This window comes from Schistocerca cancellata, chromosome 4 (assembly GCF_023864275.1).
Source record: "Schistocerca cancellata isolate TAMUIC-IGC-003103 chromosome 4, iqSchCanc2.1, whole genome shotgun sequence".
NCBI classification, from domain to species: Eukaryota; Metazoa; Arthropoda; class Insecta; order Orthoptera; family Acrididae; genus Schistocerca; species Schistocerca cancellata.
Window position 1 is genome coordinate 49,514,856 of NC_064629.1, and position 23,639 is coordinate 49,538,494.

At 44.3% G+C, this 23,639-nt stretch overlaps 1 protein-coding gene and 1 non-coding gene across 2 annotated transcripts in view; both read right to left on the minus strand.

Annotated features, from left to right (window-relative positions):
• Positions 1-23,639, minus strand: part of LOC126183379 (mucin-17-like) — a 269,856-nt gene that overhangs the window by 47,459 nt on the left and 198,758 nt on the right. The window lies entirely within an intron of this gene.
• Positions 15,772-15,847, minus strand: Trnaf-gaa (transfer RNA phenylalanine (anticodon GAA)). Its single transcript has one exon. It is a non-coding gene; the product is annotated as a tRNA-Phe (tRNA).

Sequence of the window (23,639 nt, forward strand, 5' to 3'; positions counted from 1 at the left end):
ACGGCCCGCCAAACGTGTTCTTCGTTAGGTTTTCTAAAACCGAACAAGAGAGCGATATAAAAATTGGGCAAGGGAGGTAGTAAGTATAGAACCGTTACCAAAGGCTGAGCAGTCTTGTGTGCTATGAGAACAACTGACATTATTGTATCTGGAAGGCCGCTTGAATTTTGCGTGCGCAACGGCCTGATTGGCTAAGTTCAATGCTAATTAACTCGGAGACGACGCAACGTATCGAACTTTTGTACTAAGAGTTATTTCTCAACATAACTCTGCAACACACTTACAAGTTTTTCAGGCTGTTACCATGGATGCGAACTGCTGTGGTTGTAATGATCTGACATTGGTGTCTGCGACATTTAAACATGTTGCCCATTGCACAGTGAACTCCCTCTCTTATAGGGACCCATGGAAGAAGTGTTACACACCATTAGGGTGAACTTGACTATTTATTGCCCTTGAGCTTATGTTGCTTGTTCTTCGGTTACAATTTTATTTTTAGTCGTTAAGTTTTACATCACATAATGTTTTTGTTGTTATGGTCTTCAGTCCGGAAACTGGTTTGGTGCAGATCTCAACATTAGCCTATCCTTTGCAAGCCTCTTCACCTCTGAATAACCGCTGCAACCTGCATTTGAACGTGCGCAGTGTATTCAATCAAGCCTTGGTCTCCCTCTACAGATGGATGTGTCCTATCAACCAATTCCATCTTCTACACAAGTTGTGCCATGAAGTTCTTTTCTCCGCCATTCTATTCAGTATATCCCCATAAGTTATTCAATCTACGCATCTCATCTTCAACCCGGAGGTGCTTCTGTGACGTTTTGCGAGCGTTTTTCATACCGTACTATGGGACTGCCCTGTAAACATGAACGAGGATGTTTATTTCGACTTTCTCAGCGACCGAGTGTTGCCCTTTCATTTACATCTAATAATGAGTATGCTGATGACACTCCCTTTTTCCAAGGCGACAACAGCCACGCTCACAGGGCCGCAAGCATTCGCTCCCGGTTTTACGAACACTGAGGCACACTGTCGCACCTCGAAAGGCATCACAAATCATTCTATCGCAATTGCTAAGAAATAATAACTTTGTTATTTTTAATTAGTCTTACAAAGATGTCACAGTTAGTAGTGATAGACGGTAAATCATCGAGTAGAACAGAAGTGATATCTGGCGTTCCGCAAGGTAGTGTCATAGGCCCTCTGCTGTTCCTGGCCGGCCGTTGTCGCCGAGCGGTTCTAGGCGCTTCAGTCTGGAACGCGCGACCGCTACGGTCGCAGGTTCGAATCCTGCCTCGGGCACGGATGTGTGTGATGTCCTTAGGTTAGTTAGGTTTAAGTAGTTCTAAGTTCTAGGGGACTGATGACCACAGATGTTAAGTCCCATAGTGCTCAGAGCCATTTGAACCATTTTGTAGCTGGGCTGCGCAAATTGGCATTATGCTGATCCGCACAATCTACCGAGTGAGTCAAAAAGAGCTTTACAACTTTGCAATTATAGAGAAATTTATTGGAATATCTTACAGAATCGGTAGAGGTGTCATTTTGTAGCAAACAACCTCAAGTTTCACATAAAAGTGTCAAGTGTCATTTTGGTTCGATGTGACTACCATTTGTGATGGGGCAAACATCCCATCGGCAATCGACTTCTTCCCACACTCATTGCAACAGATCGGGCGTTACTTTTGTAACGATTTATCACGTCAGCTAAGTTATTTGGTAAGGGAGGAACATACACACGGTATTTAATGAAACCGCACAGAAAGAAATCCAGTGATGTCCAGTCTGAGGAGAAAGATAGCCATGCGATTAGCCCTTCACGCCTAATCCACCGACCTGGGAAGCGATTACCGAGGAAACCTCGAACTTTCGTGAGGAAATGAGGTGGTGCACCGTCTTGGTGGTAGTAAACCATCCCATATCGGTAACATTCATCTATTTGTGGAGTTAAAAAGTTTTGCAGCATATCCAAATACATAATACCAGTGACATTTTTCTCCATGAAGAATAAAGGGCCGTACACTTTCAGCGTGCTAAGCACACAAGATATACCGGGTGATCAAAAAGTCAGTATAAATTTGAAAACTTAATAAACCACGGAGTAATGTAGATAGAAAAAAATGGTTCAAATGGCTCTGAGCACTATGGGACTCAACATCTTAGGTCATAAGTCCCCTAGAACTTAGAACTACTTAAACCTAACTAACCTAAGGACATCACACACACCCATGCCCGAGGCAGGATTCGAACCTGCGACCGTAGCAGTCCCGCGGTTCCGGACTGCAGCGCCAGAACCGCTAGACCACCGCGGCCGGCTAATGTAGATAGAGAGGTAAAAATTGACACACATGCTTGAAATGACATGGGGTTTTATGAGAACCAAAAAGAAACACCCCATATTGACAGACGCGTGAAAGATCTCTTGCGCGCGTCGTTTGGTAATGATCGTGTGCTCAGCCGCCACTTTCGTAATGCTTGGCCTGCCAGGTCCCCAGACCTCAGTCCGTGCGTTTATTGGCTTTGGGGTTACCTGAAGTCGCAAGTGTATCGTGATCGACAGACATCTCTAGGGATGCTGAAAGACAACATCCGACGCCAATGGCTCTGAGCACTATGGGACTCAACTGCTGAGGTCATTAGTCCCCTAGAACATAGAACTACTTAAACCTAACTAACCTAAGGACATCACAAACATCTATGCCCGAGGCAGGATTCGAACCTGCGACCGTAGCGGTCGGGCGGTTCCAGACTGCAGCGCCTTTAACCGCACGGCCACTTCGGCCGGCCCCGACGCCAATGCCTCACCATAACTCCGGACATGCTTTACAGTGCTGTTCACAACACTATTCCTCGACTACAGCTATTGTTGAGGAATGATGGTGGACATATTGAGCATTTCCTGTAAACAACCTCATCTTTGCTTTGTCTTACTTTGTTATGCTAATTATTACTATTCTGATCAGATTAAGCGCCATCTGTCGGACATTTTTTGAACGTTTGTATTTTTTGGTTCTAATAAAACCCCATGTCATTCCAAGCATGTGTGTCAATTTGTACCTCTCTATCTACATTATTCCGTGATCTACTCAGTTTTCAAATTTATACTGACTTTTTGATCACCCAGAAAATTTGGGCCTGTCACGAACGTGTTCTAGGGTTGTATGGGGAGCTTCGCTGCCCCACATTCACTGTGCCACAGATTTGAAATTTTGACTTATCGCTAAACATTATTGTGTTCAAGAATATCTCTTCGTCCTCTATCCGAGGCAACATTTCCGCACGGAATTCCCCACGAGCCATCTTATTTGCATCACTACTGTGCTGTGTCATTGTGGACCTGTATGGTTTCAAGTGTACACGTCTACGCAGTACTCTCCAAATAACCTTTGTGGAATGCCAGTCTCGCGAGACGCATGTCGCGCTGATTTTTGTTGACTGCGGACAAAGCTGTCCCTAACCAGTTCGATGTAATCATCAACACGGCGACTTGCTGATTTATTGTGTCGTAGTGAACAACCCATCTCGACAACGTTCTTGCGCCAAGAGTAAATTGTAGGCCTGCTTGGAGGTTCTTTAGCGTATTCGGTGTGAAATTCAAGCCGAACAGTTGCAGCAGAGTTCGTTTCATGAAACCAAAACACACAGCGAGCCTCAGTTTTATATAATGCTGTCTCAGAATTACAATCCTTTCCAATTACGTTTAAAAGATGAATCGATTTTTGTAGTTCGTCTTCAGAATTATAAAGTACGCCATTGACTTTCACCTTTGTTTATTAAAATCTTTCCCCTGTGTAACCAGTTATACAATTTTGATTTGGAAAACTGCCAGTTTACGGACCCAAAAGAAGTGAAACAGTAAGCCATCATTATGTTCTTCGCATTATTTGTTGAAATTTCTCGGTGTACCTGTCCAGCTGCCTGCACTTGTTCAAGCCCGTTATCGAAGATGTATCTTCAGTTTCATAGCCGTCTCTGTCAAACATAAATTTATGCGAAACGACGCAGGCCTTTTCGTAATCTATAGAAAATGGGTGAATTTTATGTATTTTTCTTTTCAAACCCCGTTAAGTTGAAACTCGTACTAGCATTCGTACACATTTCGCTTTACCAGTACTGTGCTGAGAGACGGGGAGGAATGAAATGAAGGTAGATACAGTGCCGCTCATAACAGCAGCCGCATAAAAATGTGAAACAGACGCGGTGTGTCGTGTGCGCGATGCTGGCCAATAAGTGAGGCACGTGGCTTGCACATAGCCTCGAACTTGAGGTGTGTGGGGCAGCGCCTACCGGACTGACATGACGTAACCGCGATCCACATTGTGGCGTGCTGCACTTTGGGATGTTACAAGTTTACTATATTTAAAGACGATTAAGAGAGAGAAATGATTGCAAGTGAAATGTCAGAGACAGGTACAGTAATTGAAATTAATGAAACAGAAATGAGCAATGTTGTTTCCTATGAACCAACTCCTGCAACATTGGCACTAACATAACTGAAAGAACGTTACACATACCTCCTTCCCCTACTAATATATGATCAAGTATGCACCTTTCATCAGTTAATTATCTACGGAGGACTGGCCTCATCAGGCGTTTTGTGGGAGCGAAAGCATTCTACACAGCAAATGACAAGGAAATTTGCAGTCTTCTTGCGCAAAGGCGCAGGATCCGGAAGTGATACCTCGCCTCTAAACAACAATTTACCGAAAGAACTTTAGCAGTATGAAGAATATAACGCACCAGTTGCCTAGATGTGTGCTGTATTTAATTTAGAAACGCAACTTATTTTAGAAAGACACGATTCCATTTATGATTATAGCATGGCATAGTATTTTTAAGAACTTGATGATGGGGTCTGTAGTGTTGGCAGAAGAGCCAACACTGTGTTGCAAGAGGAGGCCGAAATGCACGCGTCAACTCACGCAGGTGTCGCTAGGTCTGAAACAGGATACGTAATGAATGCTATACAGAAAAGTACGTAGCTGCTGGAATACTTAACTTTAATCCATCATTTGTATACAGCATTCTTGATGATACAAGTGAGACTCTCTCTAGAAATGGTTAATGGCGCCTTGCTAGGTCGTAGCCATGGACTTAGCTGAAGGCTATTCTAACTATCTCTCGGCAAATGAGAGAAAGGCTTCGTCAGTGTAGTCGCTAGCAAAGTCGTCATACAACTGGGGACGAGTCCTAGTACGTCTCTCTAGACCTGCCGTGCGGTGGCGCTCGGTCTGCGATCACTGACAGTGGCGACACGCGGGTCCGACATGTACTAATGGACAGCGGCCGATTTAAAGCTACCACCTAGCAAGTGTGGTGTCTGGCGGTGACACCACAGGCTCACGTCTTTTCAAAATATGCTGTGTCTTTAAATTAAATAAAGCACACATCTGGACAACTGGTGGGTCATATTTTCCGAACTGATACCGTTATACAGATGAACTATGGCTTCACAACAGAGTCCTTTTAATACTCGCCTGTTACTGTTGCAGCTAGACTCCCCAACGTCAGTAAAATAATGTGCCCAGCAAGGTATTTTAGACATCTAGCGCGCCACTGAAGCCACCTCTACGCTTGGCCAAGAACATTTCAAATTCCCCTTGTACGAGGTGTGGTCACAAAATTTTAATTATCACCTCGAAAAAATAATGTTACGTGATTCTGTTTGTTTGTGGTTATTGTGTCAAGCCATGCCGAAGTAGTTATTTGGTAGCCTGGATTGGCCTGAAATAGCTGCAACAATTTTGCTATTTCCGAAAACGAATTACAGCACGATATTCCACCCTATCGATGTGCGACACCATTTTATTGTGACTCCTCTAGTGGCGTGCTACGGTACTTTGGCATGAGGATGTCAGTGTACCAGGTCAGCAGGTATGTACCTGCAAACAAACGAAAATTAATTAGGTGACTTTATTTTTCCGATGCGATAATTAAAATTGTTACGAATTCTCCTCGTATATTCAGGGTAGAAGCGTCCGAACATTGGAATTCTAACTCACGGCACGAATGGTAGCGTCTCATTAGTGTGAGTGCAGCGCAATTCGTGTCAGCGCGCCGGTGCAGTTGGCTCGTGCGTCTGACAAGGCATCGACCCCAGCGGTGACGACCGCGGCTCGCAGCAGGCGGCGATTTCTCGGCTTTGGTGCGGCCTTGGCGGCGACGGCAGGCGAGTAACCTAGGCGCACGACTCGTTCGTCATAGCGGACAACCGAGGACGAGCAACGGCACGACAGTGACGGCTGCTTATTGCCGCGTCCGCTCATTGGCGGCACTCGTGATGACAGAGTCGTAAACCAATCAAATGGACGACGAGATGTCTTAAAGGCAACGTCGTTAAATAAATCTCAAACGACGGCTTCGAGCCCGTTCCACGCGGGTGACACTCCTGTCAAAGTCGACTACACGAAGTGCGTGCGCCTTTCGTGCCAGCAGCCAGCCACGTCACAAGTGTGTCTGTGACTTGAGTGATCTATAGTTTGTGGCAAGAGTGGAGTACTAAATATCAAAGAAAGCTGCACACTGCGCATGCGTAGAAACAGGGGACTGTGGCGGCGTCTCCTAACATCTGAAGTTAGCCTGTTCAGATCGAGTTCACTCCTATTATAGAAAGAAATTTTCAGCTTTCTCGCCTGTATTCTGTTGTTTACTTCGTTTTCGCGACACATTGAAAAGATTAGGCGAGGTCGTGGTATTTTTATAATTAGGGATCTGCAATAGAAAAGAAATACCAGAAACTAAAAAGGTAATTACGTTTTACAGAGAAAAAGCCTACACTATGCATAAATAAACAATTGAACAGATAAACGTGTTTTAATGACAGTTACTTCAACAGTGAAAAAGTCAGATTTATTTGACGAGAGAAATAATTTTCTATAATATTTGTACTTAGCCAGATAACAAGAAACAAAGGATAAAGTAAAAAGGCGCTATTTACTGCGTCATAAACATTGCTCCAATGTTTCGCTTCTCATGAGCGTAGGGAATTTACCACACCACCTTTCACGAGAACATCCATTACGAATTTTGTTTTGGTTACTAATAAACTCTATTATCTTTGCTTGTTCCTACATTTTGTTACTATATTCCGATTTGTTCGTAAAAAGAATAGCCCCTCGTAACCTCACTTTCACCGTTCAGGTACCAAACTGCACAGCAGACAGCTGTCGCAACACACACAATTTTGGCGCTGACGTGTAAACGAAAACGACCACCAGAAGCAGACGAAACTCAATACAGTAATGAAACGTTAGGGACGCTGCAGTAGACTCACTTATGTCGACTAGTTAGTTGAGATTAGAAAGTAGATCGTGTAAAAAGGCTTCACAGAAATAGATTGGGCCTTAAAGTTGAAAGTAACCCTCAGCGATTACCTTTAATCTCCAGACACACACACGCTTCCCGAAAAAATTTGAAATATGGTAACAAAATTAAGACAATAACAATCATAACAGAGTTTACTAATGACTACAGTAAAATTTACAGTGGATGTTCTTGACAAAGGTCGTATGGCAATTTATCCACACTGCTGAGAGCTAAACTTATCTACCTTTTCTATATCTCTTTCACCCCATTCTATCGTCTTATGTCTCTGCTTGATGAGAATAACTCACAAGCTGCAAGAATATAACGAGAAAATTCCCAACTAGCAATAGGACTGACATTCATAAAAGAAAAAATATGTTCACTTTCCTATACATAGTCATTACTATTATTATTATTCTTGATTATTATAATTACTTTTTGATTGTTATAATTATCATTGTAGTACTTTTATAATCTCTAATTTTTTCTGTAACATTAATACTGTATAACACGTTATATGTCCTTAATGTTCTGTAGAAACTGAAATTTGTTGAATCTGAGTATGCCTGGTTAGGTGTAAGAGAGGGCCTGAAGGCCCTAATCTTGCCAGGTAAAATAAATGCATAAATAAATAAATAAATAAATAAAATAATGTTACAAACATCGCTTAAACATCAAAACATCGACTTTTATTTGTTTCGTAAAATATTTACGTACACATTTAGCACAAAATATTTAGAATGTAGTACATAGTACCATTTGTACCTTATTTTCTTTCTAATAACGTCAAAAATTATTTTTCTCGTTCAGTATATCTGACTTTTCATTGTTGAAGTAATCCTCATAAAAACTGTTATCTACATATTTCCGTATTTACAGGGTGTTTCAAAAATGACCGGTATATTTGAAACGGCAATAAAAACTAAACGAGCAGCGATAGAAATACACCGTTTGTTGCAATATGCTTGGGGCAACAGTACATTTTCAGGCGGACAAACTTTCGAAATTACAGTAGTTACAATTTTCAACAACAGATGGCGCTGCAAGTGATGTGAAAGATAAAGAAGACAACGCAGTCTGTGGGTGCGCCATTCTGTACGTCGTCTTTCTGCTGTAAGCGTGTGCTGTTCACAACGTGCAAGTGTGCTGTGGACAACATGGTTTATTCCTTAGAACAGAGGATTTTTCTGGTGTTGGAATTCCACCGCCTAGAACACAGTGTTGTTGCAACAAGACGAAGTTTTCAACGGAGGTTTAATGTAACCAAAGGACCGAAAAGCGATACAATAAAGGATCTGTTTGAAAAATTTCAACGGACTGGGAACGTGACGGATGAACGTGCTGGAAAGGTAGGGCGACCGCATACGGCAACCACAGAGGGCAACACGCAGCTAGTGCAGCAGGTGATCCGACAGCGGCCTCGAGTTTCCGTTCGCCGTGTTGCAGCTGCGGTCCAAATGACGCCAACGTCCACATATCGTCTCATGCGCCAGAGTTTACACCTCTATCCATACATAATTCAAACGCGGCAACCACTCAGCGCCGCTACCATTGCTGCACGAGAGACATTCGCTAACGATATAGTGCACAGGATTGATGACGGCGATATGCATGTGGGCAGCATTTGGTTTACTGACGAAGCTTATTTTTACCTGGACGGCTTCGTCAATAAACAGAACTGGCGCATATGGGGAACCGAAAAGCCCCATGTTGCAGTCCCATCGTCCCTGCATCCTCAAAAAGTACTGGTCTGGGCCGCCATTTCTTCCAAAGGAATCATTGGCCCATTTTTCAGATCCGAAACGATTACTGCATCACGCTATCTGGACATTCTTCGTGAATTTGTGGCGGTACAAACTGCCTTAGACGACACTGCGAACACCTCGTGGTTTATGCAAGATGGTGCCCGGCCACATCGCACGGCCGACGTCTTTAATTTCCTGAATGAATATTTCGATGATCGTGTGATTGCTTTGGGCTATCCGAAACATACAGGAGGCAGCGTGGATTGGTCTCCCTATTCGCCAGACATGAACCCCTGTGACTTCTTTCTGTGGGGACACTTGAAAGACCAGATGTACCGCCAGAATCCAGAAACAATTGAACAACTGAAGCAGTACATCTCATCTGCATGTGAAGCCATTCCGCCAGACACGTTGTCAAAGGTTTCGGGTAATTTCATTCAGAGACTACGCCATATTATTGCTACACATGGTGGATATGTGGAAAATATCGTACTATAGAGTTTCCCAGATCGCAGCGCCATCTGTTGTTGACAATTGTAACTACTGTAATTTCGAAAGTTTGTCTGCCTGAAAATGTACTGTTGTCCCAAGCATATTGCAACAAACGGTGTATTTCTATCGCTGCTCGTTTAGTTTGTATTGCCGTTTCAAATATACCGGTCATTTTTGAAACACCCTGTATGTACGGCATAGGAAATTTCATTGTCCAGGTATTGCAGAACCTAAATATGTTTTCGCTTCCAGATATTTGACTTCGTCTCTCGTGTAGGCGAACACTAATAAGGAAAATATCGAAACCTCGTGAAAGCTGTGCAGTGCGCTACGAAAACAAAGCAACCAATAAAACAAGGATTAAGGAGACAAAGAAGCACAAAATTCACTCCTATAACACGAGTGAGTGTGGAGAGAGTAGGTTAAGTTGGGATGTTGGCAGACGACGCCGCAATACCTTTTTTTTGCTCATGCGCTGACTGCAACATATCACCGGCCGCCCCCCGACCAACGAGATATCCGGGCCCTGCACCGAACTTGTGATGTCACACTAGTCGACTTGTCGCCGACTTTGTGAAAGCTCGATTCCGTGCAGGGCCTACGGGAAATCAATATTTAATTGAAAAGGTGCCTACTAAAGGTCTTAATTTTGTATTGCTGTCGAGAACTCGCATGCATTTAAATACGCAGTCAAGAATTATGAAATTCGTGTGAAATAGTTACTCGCTCCCCGCCGGAGATAGCTGCTGGCACTCGTAAGTCCTGTAGTGAAGTGAAAAGTGCTCTGACGTACACGCCACTACCTGTCTTTGTCGTGGGCCTCGAGCATGTTCAGGATAGTGGGCAGCGTCAGTTGATCGCTGACATCGACACCCATTCCTGACGTGCTTGGCGGTTGTTGTTTACGTAGGCACGTGATGCGCGCCCAGCTCGAGTTGTCGATTTTGACCAGGACGTCGCTCACGTAGAAAGGGATTAACAGATACATCGTTTGAGTTGTAATGAATTATTATCGAAGAAACGAAACCCAAAGTTTTCACCAAATTCATGAAGTAAATTGGGAGACTATTGCAACAGGCTGCAAACGTTAAGTATAATTTCTTAGAATACATACTGTTTCAAAATACCTAGCAAGACTAGTGAAGTGACCTGCTTCTCCTAACAAATTAATGACAAAGTAAGTAAAACCTGTTTCCAGTAATTATTCGTTTTTGTGGTTTTATTTATAGGATATTTTATGTGATATTACTGAAATAAGTCGACCTGCTATGAACTCTTCCTGACTTCCAACAGACTATCGAGGATGTGGCGCAGTGGTTTGCACACTGGACTCGCATTCTAGAAGAGGACGGTTCAAACCCGCTTCTAGCCATCCAGATTTAGATTTTCCGTGATTTCCCTAAATCGCTTCAGGCAAATGACGTGATGGTTCCTTTAAAAGGGTACTGCCGATTTCCTTCCCCATCCTTGAAAAAATCCGAGCTTGTGCTCCGTCTCTAATGACCTCAATGTCGGTGGGACGTTAAACCCAATCTTCCTTCCAACAGACTGTGCCTCAGGTAAGAAGAAGAATCGTTTGCTTTAATCAGCAAGTGGCTCCAGGGCATTTATGTACATTGCTTGAGATCTGCACAGGGACAGATGGGTACAGTCCATTTACATGGACTGAACGTTTGTCTGTGAGTTGATGTAAAAGAATTAGTTTATGCACTGGACATTCCAAATAATGAAACAGCTCATCAGCTTTCACAGTAACTTGAAAAACCTTTCGATACAATATAATATTCTTGAAAGTCTATAATCCATAGGATTCATGCGTGTATATGAGATGACGACAGCAAAATTCCTATTCCTTCTCAGCCGCAGGTAAGTAACGTGTAATTATCACAGCAATGCGCCAATAATTCTCATTTCTAACACTAGTAGTAAGGCCCGTCCACACGCAACGATCTGTCTGCGCAAATGTCTGCGCACATCACATCTGCGCAGACAGATCGTTGCGTGTGGACAGAAGATTTGCACCAACCTGAGGTGTGTGCAAACCCGGAAGTTGGAGTTGGAGGTTTGAGCGAAACCTCTCAAATCTGTGGGTTCAAACCACATCTGCGCAGACAAGTTGGAGCGTGTGGACAGGAGATCGCCGCAAATCTGGCGCGAAACCGCTGTTTGCTCAGTCTAGTGTTTGTATTTGTGCGCACAGGCCATTAAAATGGCTGATACTCGTCTGTGTTCTCGAGAGTTTGTAAGTGAATTCATTGAAATATATAGAAACCACCCATGTTTGTGGAAGATTAAAAGTAAAGAATGTAGTGACCGAGACAAAAAGACGGCAGCATACAATGCTCTAATTGAAAAATTGCGGGCAGTTGACGCCTCGGTAAACAGAGAAACAGTAATAACAAATATAAATTCGTTGCGAACTGGCGAAATTATTTGCGGATGGATGTCGAAACTTATAATTATCTCTTAAAGCTTGAAACTCCTCATATTATGAGAAAAAAATACTTGTGTGAGAAGGGCAATTTCTCCTCATGAACAGCTGGAGGTAACATTAAGATTCCTAGCAACAGGAAGGAGCTACAAGGATTTGGAATTTTCAACTGCAATATCGAAACAAGCGTTGAGTGAGTGAAGCTATTTACACTGTCCTGAAGGATGAGTTCATGAAGGCAAGTCAAGTAGATTAAGTCTGTCAGCGAACTGTTTTCCGAAAAGAATTATCCAAAGTTCAGAAATTTAGAAGATCTGGTGTAGGAGTAGATCAAGTATACCAGCCAAAGTTATGGTATTTTGATCTGATTGGCTTTCTTAGGGATCAGGAAACACCAAGACCAAGCAGGAGCACAATTGAAGATGAAATTGGAGTGTCAATGTGCGAGGAAATGGAACACGAGGTAATGTAAAACAAAATAGGTTCGCCCTGCAACTCTCGCAGTAAATTTACGTGAGAAAACTGCTTTCGCTTTAGCAGCCACTGTCTACACCATTTTGACCGCTGTTTCCTGCGGTTGGTCTGAATGTTTTTTGCAACACAAGTTGCGAACACAGACCACAACAGAACTTCCTCTATTTCTATATTTCAAAATAACTGAATTAAATTGTTGACGTTTACGGGGAGCGTAGTCGTTTGCCACTGATATTTCTTTTCTACACCGACAGATGGCGGGCGAGTAGTAGATTGGGGTTTGTGTCGTGTGAACACACATATTTGCAGCGATCATTTGCATGTACAAACATCTGCGCCGATGTCTGCGCAGACAGATCGTTGCGTGTGGACCGGGCTGTAGAATGAGATTCAAACCGTCAGAGGCGGAAGAGAGACAGAGTATGCAACGTGACCACGAATGCTACCAGAGCCACAGTAAATTATTACACCACTTAGGCCGGTATTACACTATCAAATTTCTTTGTAAAAAATCTTTGTTAAAGATATTTGATGGTGTAATAGGGAACTTTTTCAAACGTCATCCAATATTTCATCAAATCTAGGGCCTCGCTGTAGATCTGATCAAAGAAGTCGCTTGTCTTCTGTTCACTGCAATGTGACATGTTACCATATGGAGCGCTAGCATCGCTGCAGCGTTCTGTCGTCTGTAGTGTTTTTATAAACATTGCCGGTAAATACAATTGGTGTGTGCCGACAACTACAAAATTAATAGAGATGTATGAAGCTGATGAGGCGCTTTACAACGTGAGGCACCCTGAATACAAGAATCGATTAAGAAGATTGGAGACCTGACCTGACCAAACCTAACCTAACCTAACCCTCTCCTGTAGCAAGGAATCGGAGTGTTACAGTGAGCCTGTCTTCTGCAGATGTAGCAGTTCTTAAGTGAATGTTGTGCTTTGTGATATGAGGATACACTTGACTGAGCACATACAGAAATGTATGCTCATCTATTCTTAAGTAATTGATGTACGACTTGACGTCCTCCACTATAAGCTCAAGTAACAAGTTTTGTTGAATGCTTTTATCGTGTCGTCGTAAAACCCACGGCTTCACCCAGGTATGTTTCCTTTTTTTCCCCGCTTCTCTTCCGCATGTGCACACAGTGAAATTGTGGTACATGCAACTGCTGCGGTTAATAACAGGTTGTTGTTGTCAGCCATCTTGAACTTTGACGAAAAATATGATGACAGTGCAATACCCCTTCTAGCGCTACGTCAAAGATCTTTGTCAAATATATTTAACGGAATATTTTATCACATCTCTGATCAAACTTTGACAAAGAAATTTGATAGTGTAATATCGGCCTTACACCCAGCCTACGCGAGAGAGCGGAATACATCATTTTACATATTGGCCCCTAAACGTCTCCAGATGTTTGTTCTAATTGGTGCCCTCTGTCACAGCGCTACGTCAAAGATCTTTGTCAAATATATTTAACGGAATATTTGATCACATCTTTGATCAAACTTTGACAAAGAAATTTGATAGTGTAATACCGGCCTTACACCCAGCCTACGCGAGAGAGCGGAATACATTGTTTTACATATTGGCCCCTAAACGTCTCCAGATGTTTGTTCTACTTGGTGCCCTCTGTCACAGCTTTATAATCGAGGTTTAGAAAGTCTCTGAAACCTACAGAGGCCCATAGACGACCGTTGGAAACTATCTACATTTGTCGACGTAAGAATGTGCGAAATGTTTATCAAATTAGAATGAACGGAGGGGATAATGAGCGGGGAGGTGCAAGGATTGGTTTTTGAAAGGAGCAAGGTTTAGCCTTATCTTTCTGTAAATCGTTTGAGGCGAATGAGGGAATGTTTCCGTCAGCAAGGCCATGGCCGATTTCCTTCACACTCTTTTCCTATCCGAGCTTTCGCTCTGTCTCTATCTCGACAAAGGAAAGGAGTAATAGGGTTTATCATCCCGTCTATGACGAGGTCGTTAGAGACGGAGTGCAAGCGAGATCTGGAGAAGATTGGGAAAGGAAATAGACAATGTTCATTTCAGAGGAATCGTCATCACATTTACCCACAGAGATCTGAAGAAACAACGACGTTCTAAGTCTGGATGGCCGGACGGGATTTAAAGCCTGGTCATCCCAAATGCGGGGCCTGGGTCTTAGCCACAGAACCGCCTTACTGGGTAATTACGTCGACGTGTGGAACATTAATATCTAATGTGTCTTCATAAAAGGGGAGAATAGTCTCGTGAATGTGGTCTGGCGTATCTTAAAGTTTCAGTCTGTACGGAGTGCGATACTACCACAGGGATGTACGCGAAAAAAAAGTGTGGGGCGAAGAGAAATGAACCAGTCATAAAATCAGAAGCAAATCACGAAACGTGACATTAACAGGGGATGGCAGAGGCGTCATTGACATGGTAGTGAAGGAACGTCGAGATGTCCTCACTCTTGATCACTGAGTGCGTGCATATATTCGTTTCTCCTCGATGCCTATGATGCCGGAAAAAATTGCATCTTCAGTACAGACAGCACTGTGCTCACTAAAAAAAAAAACCAGTGTCTTCCATAAGTAACACTTCAGTCTTTAACTGGCCACAACCTGCAACAAGATAAGGACGCGAGCGGCGTTCCACACAGTGCATCATGCCGGATGGATATCTAAAGTGATGGTCTGTAGATTCATTTAATTAATTATAACCCACAGATCCCGATGAGAGGGGTGTGTGAGTTCAGAAAAGATGCCAAATATGTAAATTTTTTAAAGTGTAACAAAATAAAATAACTTAACATTACGAAAGATCTACATTTACATACATACTCCGCAAGTCACCGTACGGCGCGTTGGGAAGGGTGGCCTGTACCACTGATAATTATTTCCTTTGCAGTTCCACTGGCAAACAGAGCGAGGGGAAAACGGCTGTCTATATGCCTCCGTACGAGTCCTAATTTCTCTTATCTGATCTTCATGGGCCTTCCGCGAAATGTACGTTGGCGACAGAAGAAGTATTCTGCAGTCAGCTTCAAATGCCGGTTCTCTAAATTTTCTCAATAGTGTTCCTCGAAAAGCGCGTCGTCTTCCTTTCCAGGGATTCCTATTAGAGTTCCAGAAGCATCTCTGTAATACTTGAGAGTTGTTCGAACCTACCGATAACCGATCTAGCAGCCCACGTCTGAACTGCTTCGATGTCTTCCTTTAATCCCAAACAAAATGGTTCAAAGGGCTCTGAGCACTATGGGACTTAACATCTGAGGTCATCAGTCCCCTAAAACTTAGAACTACTTAAACCTAACTAACCTAAGGACATCACACACATCCATGCCCGAGGCAGGATTCGAACCTGCGACCGTCAGAGTTTCAGACTGAAGCGCCTAGAACCGCTCGGCCACACCGGCCGGCTAATCCCAAACACTCGAGCAGTACTAAAGAATGGGTCGCACTAGTGTCCTATATTCCGTCTGCGCCACAGATGGAATATTGTCCCAGTGAACCGATGTTGCCCAATCGCCTTCCCTAATGCAGTCCCTACATGGTCGTTCCATTTTATCTCGCCTTGCAAAGTTACAACTAGATATTTAATCGATGTGACTGTGTCAAGCAGCACACTGCTAATGCTGTATTCGAACATTGCTCGATTGTTTTTCCTACTCATCTGCATTAACTTACAATTTTTATCAACTGCGACACTTTCCCGCACACCACAGCATCATCAGAAAAAAACCGCAGACTGCTCGCCCTGTCTGCCAGATCATTTATGTACAGTATATAGAAAATAACAGCAGTCTTATCACACTTCCCTGGAGCACTCCTGATGATAACCTTGTCTCTGATGAACACTCGCCGTCGAGGACAACGTACAGGGTACTGTTACTCAAGAAATCTTGGAGCCACTCACATATCTGGGAACTTGTGCCGTATGTCTGTACCTTCTTTAAGAGTCTGCAGTGGGGCACCGTGTCAAATGCTTTTCGGAAATCTGGGAATATGGAATCTGCCTTTTGGCCTACATCCATAGATAATTATATTGCAGTGGTAACACACTAATTTTAAGAGTTTCTGTGGAGTTGCTCTTCGATGTAGTAAAAGGAGTTGACCAATATGAAGTTACTTAATTTAATCTTGAACTTCTCAAGAGATTTAATATGCGCTGGTAGATTGTTGCAAACATATGTGCTTATCACACTTCTGCCACCAGTCTGAATATAAGATTCGTGATTCATTGGTTAAGAATAAGGTAAAGCGTTAACGACATATGTTTTTGATGCGATATCTTCGTATGAACGTGCAAAATAATTTTGTGTAAACCATCAATTTTCGTCGAAGGTGTAGTCATCGTCTTTACACTCATAAAAGAGAAACATTTTCTCGAAATACTTTTAGTCTACGCAATATTTTCTCCAGAAATCAGTTGTTGATAATAAGATAATAAATAACATTATATGATTTTTTTCTTGGAGACAAAAAAGATGTAGATACGTCCAACGAACAACCTTCTAAACTAACACCTCCTTGTTTTATATAGAATAACGAGCCTTGGGTTACGTGTGTAGCTCCTGATCGCAAACGTATCTTGCATACCGTCCATTATTTGTTGACAGACACCTTTTCTTTCGAGCGACTTAATTTGGTCGAATTGTAGAAAAGATAAGTTACAATCAGTACTTCGATAACAGTTGCCAGCTTTAGTTCAGTCTGTTTATGGTTATCCCACAGCCTTATTACGAAGAGTCGTATTTCTGAACCTGTAAAAAATGCTGAAACATCCACCCAGGAAGCAGCAGAAAATCATGTGAACATTGTAAACTTAAAAATGTTGTTGTTGCAGCTGCTGCTGTTATTGAAGCAATACGTCGATGAGTACGAGACTGCCATAAAAATGCACGTTATTCCTATTAAGGAATTTGTTTCATTTGCTGGAAGCAGGTACAATAACGTAAAATATGATAACAGTGTGGTTCTTCGTAGTTTTACAGCTTGTTTATAAACACACCGGCCAAAAATAGTCACGCCTAGGATTCATCGCGCTGTCCCGTGTAACGCCGCCTCTGGCCTTCATAATGATCTCAACTTGGCGAGGAAGAGTGCCCATAAGTTTCTTCAAGTATGCCATATACAAGTGAAGTCACTCATTAATGATTAGATCCCAGAGAGCTACCCATTTGCGGGAATGTTGATTACTACGTGTAACCTGCTGTTCCAAATACTTAGTCCCAGACATTTCCCTATGGAATTAATAACTGGTAATTTAGCATGTCAGTCTAGGTGCCATAGGGTGCTCGAGTGTCCGTTAAACCATGAACGTACGTGTACAGTTCATCTTTGATGGCGGGGGTATCCACAACTTACTCATCAGGAAGGTGTAGAAGAAAGTGCAGCACTTGGTTACCGAGAGTGTTGAAATAAACATCCTAATTCATGTCACAGTAGCCTGAGTCAATGCGCTCAAGTTATGGAACGAAGAACATACCAATTATCACAGACCCATCTCCGGCCTGAGTTCAGCCCTCCACATAACACGGGTTGGCGAGTTGAATGCCCCACTGGCCCGTCGCCGCACTCGACGCCTCGCATCATTTGAAAAATGACTTGTCGGACCACGCTATACATCTGCAGTCGGCTACTGTACAGTTTCTCTGCTGTTTTGATCACTGAAGGCGTGTAGCTCTGTGTGCCATTGTGAGAAATGAACTTCTGCGAGTTGCCCAACTCCATATGTCTGTTGAGTACAGTTCTCCTCGCAATGCCGGGTGGGGGGAACTGGTTGCGATGGACCTGCATTCACTGACAGGAACAATTCCTGACGAACTTCAAACGGGCTGTCATTGATTAGGTGTGATACTTGTTTCCTCTCCTTGTAGGTTTGGACCTTTCTGACAGCCGCTCTTCTTACCCTGTGTTACATGGCTGTGATGGTACACCACTCCCTGTAGATGTACTAGACAGTCCTCGTTGATTTACAAACAAATCGGGCAACTACACTGACGATATTGTCAAACGCAATAGCTCCTATCTGCCATTCTGTGAAGTACTACGTCGACCCATCTTACTACGCATATACCATACAGCCGACTACCACATACACACCGTTACTTACGCCAGCGGTGGAGAGTCACATAACCGACTGGCATACGTGCAACATCATCCTCAGTGCTCCAAAGAGACCAGTGAGCTCTTCTAAGGGCGGTGACTAACGTTTAGTCCTGTCAGCTTATTGCCTCAAATTACAACAATGACCACAAAATTAGACACATCTGTCTAGTAGCTAGCAGCACCTCCATTCATCCCGATGACCACATTGATGCTTCTGGGCCTTGACGCCACGAGATTCCGAGACTTTTCTTGATCCCACTGCTCGAGAGGTTGCGTCCAGGGAGCCCACATCTGCTCAATGATATCCTAGGTTTACCTAGTAGGTTTAATGCCACGTGGTATCTAGGGCTACACAAGCATCCTTATGGTCTTAAGCTTTTCTTGAAATAAATTTGTTCCATTATGGGAGTGTCTGGGTAGTGCACTGTCTTGCTGAAAGTATAAGTCGCCAACAGGGTTATTTAGGCGAGCAAACGGATGCACGTAATCGGACAGTAGATTGTTGTATCTTGTCCCAGTCAGGGACGACGACAAACGTGTCACGGATCCCAATTCATCCAGTGAAACGTTCTGCACAGACAATACTTCCACCACCTGTCTGAACGATACCTTATTGGGAAACTGAACGAGGTGGCGCGGTTGTAAGATACTAGAATACTGCCAACTACTTTCTCGCCCCCTCCCCTCTCCCCTTCCCCCCCGGACATGAGTTCCTTATCAACACTTTACCAAGCTCCCTCTACAACCCCTAGAAGCTTGTAATGGGAATTGTGAAGCAACCTGTATGGCGGCACGTGTAAAGCCCAGTGTCTGTACGATCTCGGAGATGTGTCCGATGCGTCAGAACCTACGACTTGGCCGCGTTCAGATGCACTGATATCGCACATCTTCTCCATCCCACACTAGGCTATCCCGCCGATGGCCGGTATAAGGTTTGACGACATTGCAGTCTTGTGACACCGCAAAATATTTCATTCGTCGTGCCCACAGGAGCGATCTCTCTCCTGCCAAGTCAACAGGTGCGGTTCAGTTAGTGAAGGTTGGAAGGTTGGTGGGGGGGGGGGGGGGGTGGCACACGGGGATTACGATAAATCCCTTCCACCCCCCAACCCCCCCCCCCCAAAAAAAAAACGTTTAGTGGAAGTGTTTATATTCTTACATTGTCAGTTTTCTCATTTCAGAGCTAACATTCAAAGAAAAAAGTAGCGTGGAAACTAAGGGTCTCGAATAATAGCACAAAAGTTTAGAAGCAACAAGCGACGTTTAACAGCTAAAGACATAAATTCACAGGCTGGCAGTACCTTCTGCTAACAACGAATCCAATACGGTCTGTGAGTCGGCAAGTAGAAGCCGCAAACCATTGTAAGTTGAGTAAGAGAGGACAGAATGACATAGACCCTCTACTATGAAAAAGTACTAAAACAAAAAAAAACTGGCTACCACAACGTAGGGGGAAACTACACTCCTGGAAATTGAAATAAGAACACCGTGAATTCATTGTCCCAGGAAGGGGAAACTTTATTGACACATTCCTGGGGTCAGATACATCACATGATCACATTGACAGAACCACAGGCACATAGACACAGGCAACAGAGCATGCACAATGTCGGCACTAGAACTGTGTAAATCCACCTTTCGCAGCAATGCAGGCTGCTATTCTCCCATGGAGACGATCGTAGAGATGCTGGATGTAGTCCTGTGGAACGGCTTGCCATGCCATTTCCACCTGGCGCCTCAGTTGGACCAGCGTTCGTGCTGGACGTGCAGACCGCGTGAGACGACGCTTCATCCAGTCCCAAACATGCTCAATGGGGGACAGATCCGGAGATCTTGCTGGCCAGGGTAGTTGACTTACACCTTCTAGAGCACGTTGGGTGGCACGGGATACATGTGGACGTGCATTGTCCTGTTGGAACAGCAAGTTCCCTTGTCGGTCTAGGAATGGTAGAACGATGGGTTCGATGACGGTTTGGATGTACCGTGCACTATTCAGTGTCCCCTCGACGATCACCAGTGGTGTACGGCCAGTGTAGGAAATCGCTCCCCACACCATGATGCCGGGTGTTGGCCCTGTGTGCCTCGGTCGTATGCAGTCCTGATTGTGGCGCTCACCTGCACGGCGCCAAACACGCATACGACCATCATTGGCACCAAGGCAGAAGCGACTCTCATCGCTGAAGACGACACGTCTCCATTCGTCCCTCCATTCACGCCTGTCGCGACACCACTGGAGGCGGGCTGCACGATGTTGGGGCGTGAGCGGAAGACGGCCTAACGGTGTGCGGGACCGTAGCCGAGCTTCATGGAGACGGTTGCGAATGGTCCTCGCCGATACCCCAGGAGCAACAGTGTCCCTAATTTGCTGGGAAGTGGCGGTGCGGTCCCCTACGGCACTGCGTAGGATCCTACGGTCTTGGCGTGCATCCGTGCGTCGCTGCGGTCCGGTCCCAGGTCGACGGGCACGTGCACCTTCCACCGACCACTGGCGACAACATCGATGTACTGTGGAGACCTCACGCCCCACGTGTTGAGCAATTCGGCGGTACGTCCACCCGGCCTCCCGCATGCCCACTATACGCCCTCGCTCAAAGTCCGTCAACTGCACATACGGTTCACGTCCACGCTGTCGCGACATGCTACCAGTGTTAAAGACTGCGATGGAGCTCCGTATGCCACGGCAAACTGGCTGACACTGACGGCGGCGGTGCACAAATGCTGCGCAGCTAGCGCCATTCGACGGCCAACACCGCGGTTCCTGGTGTGTCCGCTGTGCCGTGCGTGTGATCATTGCTTGTACAGCCCTCTCGCAGTGTCCGGAGCAAGTATGGTGGGTCTGACACACCGGTGTCAATGTGTTCTTTTTTCCATTTCCAGGAGTGTATTTCATTCATCGTGCCCACAGGAGCGATCTCTCTCCTGCCAAGTCAACAGGTGCGGTTCAGTTAGTGAAGGTTGGTGGGGGGGAGGGGGGGTGGCACACGGGGATTACGATCCATCCCTTCCCCCCCCCCAACCCCCCCCCCCCCAAAAAAAAACGTTTAGTGGAAGTGTTTATATTCTTACATTGTCAGTTTTCTCATTTCAGAGCTAACATTCAAAGAAAAAAGTAGCGTGGAAACTAAGGGTCTCGAATAATAGCACAAAAGTTTAGAAACAACAAGCGACGTTTAACAGCTAAAGACATAAATTCACAGGCTGACAGTACCTTCTGCTAACAACGAATCCAATACGGTCTGTGAGTCGGCAAGTAGAAGCCGCAAACCATTGTAAGTTGAGTAAGAGAGGACAGAATGACATAGACCCTCTACTATGAAAAAGTACTAAAACAGAAAAAGAAACTGGCTACCACAACGTAGGGGGAAACTATAATTATAAAGGCCCCCCACCGCGTTTATCTGCCTACATATAAAGGCTAATCTCAGGAAATGCTGTAGGGATTCAGCTTCCAATAAGTCGAGACCAACAATTTGATGTAGGACAATTCTGGTCCATCAAGCCGGGAAACAACCTCAAATTGTTCTACAAAAGTCTCTTACTCGTAAGCTATAGACTACAGAGCATCCGCGCCACGCTAGATTTTGGCTAGAATCGTTCACGGATATTAAAAACCCCTTCTTCTTGAACTTGCAAAATGTAAAATTGACGTTTGTGTAAATTATCTCACAATTACGTAAATTAACAACTAAATCGTTCTGCTTTCTTACTAAGAGGCAACTGCGCTTGTAAGAGTTAAGTTTAGATCGTGTTAGAAACGTAAATAGTTTTGCATAACTTTGTTCAGAAGTCTTTTACTGTCATTACTCTAACAGAAAAAGTTAACTTATCAGTGTTAAAGATAGCCGATGCTATAAGAGGGGCAGAGGATATTAAAAATCTCGCCGGCACGCATGTGCTGTATGTTAAGTGGCTTTTGTAGAGCAATTTGAAGCTGTTTCTTGGCTTGATGGACCACAAGTTTCCTATATCAAACTGTTGGTTTCAGCTTCCCCTACAACATTGTCGTAGGTTGTAAGCAGTTATCGTTTGCACACTGTATGGACAGATTCACGGGGAAGATTTGTGTATGTACTCTCTTGTTCAGAAAAAACGGATCACCTTGAACTACTAGAGATAGGATGCTCATATTCACAGGACATGTATAATAGTATGTTCTACAGGAGTGATTAGCATTTGAACCATGTCGGCCCGAGGGTTCAAGGTCATCATCGATATTGCAGCGCAACACAACCTACCGGTAAAATATGCCTGCGGCTCTCATCGTCGCTATTAATCTAAGATAATGGATCAGAGAGATTTGAGCCGACGAGCAGGATGCCCGACAGACATATGCACCAACTGTACCGTCAATTCAGTAAGTTGCCGCGCGGGATTAGCCGAGCGGTCTTTGGCGCGGCTGGTCCCGGCGGAGGTTAGAGTCCTCCCTCGGGCATGGGTGTGTGTGTTTGTCCTTAGGGTAATTTAGGTTAAGTAGTGTGTAAGCTTAGGGACTGATGACCTTAGCAGTTAAGTCCCATAAGATTTCACACACATGTGAACATTTTTTTGAAATCAGTCAGTTTGAAAGAGGGCGCATTATTGGCGTCAGAAAATGTGTTGCATCCATCCGGGAAATTGCTACTCGTGCGGGACGGTATGTTTCGGTAATGCATCCAGTGTGTGCCAAGTGGTTCACGGAAGGCCATAGAACACGATGAGATGGGTCAGGTCGCATCACCCAGACCATCCCCTAAATTATCGACACCTCATCCGAATGGCACTGCGAGACAGATCTGCGTCCTCCTTGGCTCTGGCGCAACAGTGGAACAGTGTGACATATCATACACTATCAGTGCCGTTTATTACGGCAAGGGTTACGTGCGGGTCGTTCACTTTCCGCCTACCTTTGACGAATAAGCACAAACATGCTAGAGGGCAATGGTGTATGGAACAACGTCACTGGGGACAGGAATGGTATCAGATAGTGTTTTCGGACGAATTCAGGTTCTGTTTGTTTGAAGATTATGGCCGCATTTTGGTTCGCCGTTGACAGGGCGAGCGGCATTACAGTGACTGCATTCACACAAGACATACAGCGCCAATTCGAGTCCTTAAGGA